A 4162-nucleotide genomic window follows, 5' to 3' on the forward strand; every position below is an offset into this window, starting at 1 on the left:
ACAAGTTCAATGTCCTCATTGTCAGCTTTAAAGTTACATAAATTTTCTGTTGTCATTACTTTAGTCTTCTTGACATTCAGCTGTAGTCCTGCTTTTGTGCTTTCCGCTTTAACTTTCATCAGCATTCATTTCAAATCATTACGGGTTTCTGCTAGTAGTATGGTATCGTCTGCATATTTTAAATTATTTATATTTCTCCCTTCAGTTTTCACACCTCCTTCATCTTGGTCCAATCCCACTTTATGTATGATATGTTCTGTGTATAGATTAAATAAATAGGGTGATAGAATACACCCGTCTCACACCCTTTCTGATTAATTAATTAATTAAGATTAAGCTGTGGTATAATACAGTGTAGATTAGTTTAAATGATATTTTACTGCCTCCTTGTGCTCCTGATCAGGATGGTCAAAATGTGGGTTCCCTTTTCTGCCCCTTCCCAAGGCTTCTGGGTGAAGTGAACCTACATTAGAGATGGGGGCAGTACACTTGAGACAGAAAGCAAAGGTAAAACACATTGCTCCATAAGAGGAATTTCAAAAATCTACAGGTAGGCAATACCTTTATGAGGTATTGCCAACCAAAAATGGCACAAAATGGTGGCAAGCTGTTGAACTCTGCAGAATTCTTCTACAGGGAGATGAGAAACAATTAGAAAGCAAAAATTGGGCTGGATGTTGTAACCATGTTAGCTTTCGGACTAAATACAGTTGCCTTATACTGAGTCAGGCCTTTGGTCCATCTAGCTCAGTATTGTCCACACTGACTGGCAGTGGCTCTCCAGGTTTTCAGGCAGGCTTCTCCCAGTAGTGTAGTGGCAAATTCAGAAGTGCAGGGTCCCTTCATTACAGTCACAGCCACCTTCACCCTTTTTTGCTGTTGAGTTTAGAATGAGATCCTTGTTAATGCCTTCTCTCGCAACAACAGACGTCCTTAGCTGCCAATAAGCATGAAAGAGTGTTAGCTACTGAAAAGAGTCTTCTCAGTGGCTGACTCATCTCCTTTCACTCTGATTGGCTCCAATCAGCAGGAAAGGACAAGGAAGAATGTTAGAAGACTCTTCTCAGTGGCTAACACACTCCCCTTTCGTACTGATTGGCTCATAGGATGTTGGAGATATTGGGGTCCTGCTCCCCAAAAAGTAAGGGGTCTAAGACCCCACGAGACCCTGGATGACTGCACCCCTGGTTCTCTCCCAGCCCTACCCGAAGATGCTGGAGACTGAACCAGGGGCCTTTTGTACACAAAGCAGATGCTCCACCGCTGAGCTACAACTCTTCCGCAAGCTCCTAGATGGAGACCACAGACTGAACAAGGTGCATGATAAGCTGAAGGGTTTATATGTAGTGACAGAGTGAGATCACATATAGGTGAAATTACCTGAGCCAGCTGAATTTAAAGAATTTCCTTGCATTTGTTTTGAAACTCAACATGTTATAAGTACTTAAAATACATGGCCCACAGAGCCATCTATCTGGAACAAGCTGAGCATTTTCCCCAAAGGAACAGGGGGAGGAGAGATGTTGCTATAGCAGAAAATGACAGCGAGCCCAATCACAAATCTCCATATCTTCTGCAATAGCCTACACTTTCCTGCTTAAAATTCCCAAAAGATTTAACTTTATTATAGTAAAAGATTTACCTTTATTCGAAAAAAAAAATGCCATTCATCCCATATGTGAAGAGTGCTTGTTTTCCCCACTGACTCTTAAAATATGCCAAAATAAAATTGACATTGTCTGGCATAGCCTTTAAAAAAAAAAAGCAAATTTCATACCTGCCCCCATCCCAGTACTGCAATTAAGAGGGTCCCAACCAAGTTTTGATTTATTCACAGGAATATCCCATCAGTACCAAGCGTGGATCCCTAAACTAGTTCATAATTAATAAATACTGTAATTGTAGTATCTTTCTCCCCAAACTATGTAATGCCCACCATACATGCTTAAAGTCTGATTTCGATGCCAACAGCAAACATTCTTCTAATTTTAAATGGAGCGTAATAGACACATATAAAATAGCACTTTATACAAAAGTCTTTTTTGCACAGGCATCTAGGGAGTAATTGGAACCACTCAGGCACATACATGACCACTGCTCGCTAGACATACTTAGGTGAAATCTCAGCTGAGGCCAAGCCAGAAAAACATGCTTGTTGCAATAGCATGCTAACTCGCGCCCTCTGGTGGCCAGCCACTTCATAGCCTTCTTATACAGTGTTTTCTTCCATGATTTACAAGGTTTTCTCCTAATTTATTTGCATTGCACTGGTCTGTATAGCCCTTTTCTTGAATGGCCCACACTGTGTAATTATTAGGTGAAGGGAGGGGGAAGAGGGCCCCCCACTCATAATTCCTACTTCACTAAGTGTAAAAGCAAACCCAAGGTGATCACTCCCCCTCCAATCCCAGCGCTAAGAAATTTATACACTAGTTTGACAGCTACACCCTGCCGTAAATTAAAAGGCAGACAAAGCAAGGGAAGGTTCCAAGCTTAATAAAATCAGTTGGACTCAGGGTGGGGTGGAAGCCTTTGCTCTTCTGACTGTGAGGGGGAGAGAGAGACTGTGTTTGCCATGAAGGGATGACTGCATCCACCAGCGTTACCCCACTCAGAGAGCCTTTGTAAGGGAACCTACTTCCTGAAGAACTGAATGGGCTTTCAGGGCTTTGAGACTGGGGGGGGGGCAGGTTGCTAGGTACCAATGTCATCAACTTTGGGGCTACCTTTGGATGTGAAGTTGCTGGATATTTTTATTTGATTTATCAGGGAGCTTTCAAAAGGCCATAGCTCAATGGTGGACCGTCTGCTTTGCATGCAGAAGGTGCCAGATTCAATCCCTGGCATCTCCAGGTAAGGCTGGGAAAGACTCCTTGTCTGAAATCCTGGAGAGCTGCTGCCGGTCAGTGCAGACAGTGCTGAGCTAGGTGGACCAATGGTCTGACTCCCGTATAAAGCAGCTTCCTGTGTTTAAGCTCACTTAAATTTTGATGTATGTTAAATGAACTGTTAGTTGTTATTTTTTTTGTATTATGTTGTAGAAATATTACAAATTGTATTACTGCATGTAGCCTTTTTGTTTTTTCTATAAACCGCTTTAAGCACAGAATCCATGGCGGGCCGTCCGTTCGGGCAAACGGGGCACCGCCTCACCAATATCAGTCTGCCCTCTGCCTGCCTGTTCACTTAAAGCAGCCCAGGAGGTGGCGTAGTGTGGTGTAGTGGTTAAAGTGTTGGACTACGACCTGGGAGACCAGGGTTTGAATCTCCACACAGCCATGAAGCTCACTGGGTACCCTTGGGCCAATCACTGCCTCTCAGCCTCAGAAGGAGGCAATGGTAAACCCCCTCTGAATACCTCTTACCATGAAAACCCTATTCATTGGGTTGCCATAAGTCGGAATCGACTTGAAGGCAGTCCATTTCCATTTCAGGAGGTGGCACTGCCTCAGCTTCCTCCTCTTACACCCCATCTTCACCAAGCGTTCAAAGTAGTATCATACCACTCTAAACAGTCATGACTTCACCCAAAGCATCCTGGGAACTGCAGTTTGTGAAGGGTGCTGAGAGTTGTTGGGAGCCCCTACTCCCTTCACAGAGCTTGAATTCTCAGAGTGGTTTAACTCAATCCCTCCCCGCAGGGAATGGAAAATGTATCCTAATAAACACATTTCTGTATGCAGTTTTGACTAATCTACACAATTTTGCAAGCAATTTCTCCTAATACAATGCATTTTTGTAGGTTACTGTCACTCATTCCTTTTTATGCATACTTTCCCCTAATACATGTATTTTTTCTTTATGAACAATGCTTGGTTGGAGAACTACGTCACAAATTTCTGATACCTGTGAATTTTGAAGGACGGCTGTGTTTCAATTCCCTCATATTGTTTCAGGAAGTATAAATGTGATCGATTCGCCTCTCAATGCAAAGTAAACAGAGCTGCTCCCCCATTCCTACTTGGGAGTAAGTCCCACTGAAATCAACAGGGCTTACATCTAAGTAGACATGTAGACGATGGTACTGTCAGGGTACGTGATAGGTGGGGGAAGGAGTGAACCACACAGACACACACACCCCGGGCTCCTCTGAGAAATGGTGGGATTAAAATGTAATAAATATTTTGAAGAACTGTTAGTAGCACAAAGCAAAGTACCATCC

Source organism: Rhineura floridana, chromosome 4, assembly GCF_030035675.1.
Source record: "Rhineura floridana isolate rRhiFlo1 chromosome 4, rRhiFlo1.hap2, whole genome shotgun sequence".
Taxonomy (NCBI): Eukaryota; Metazoa; Chordata; class Lepidosauria; order Squamata; family Rhineuridae; genus Rhineura; species Rhineura floridana.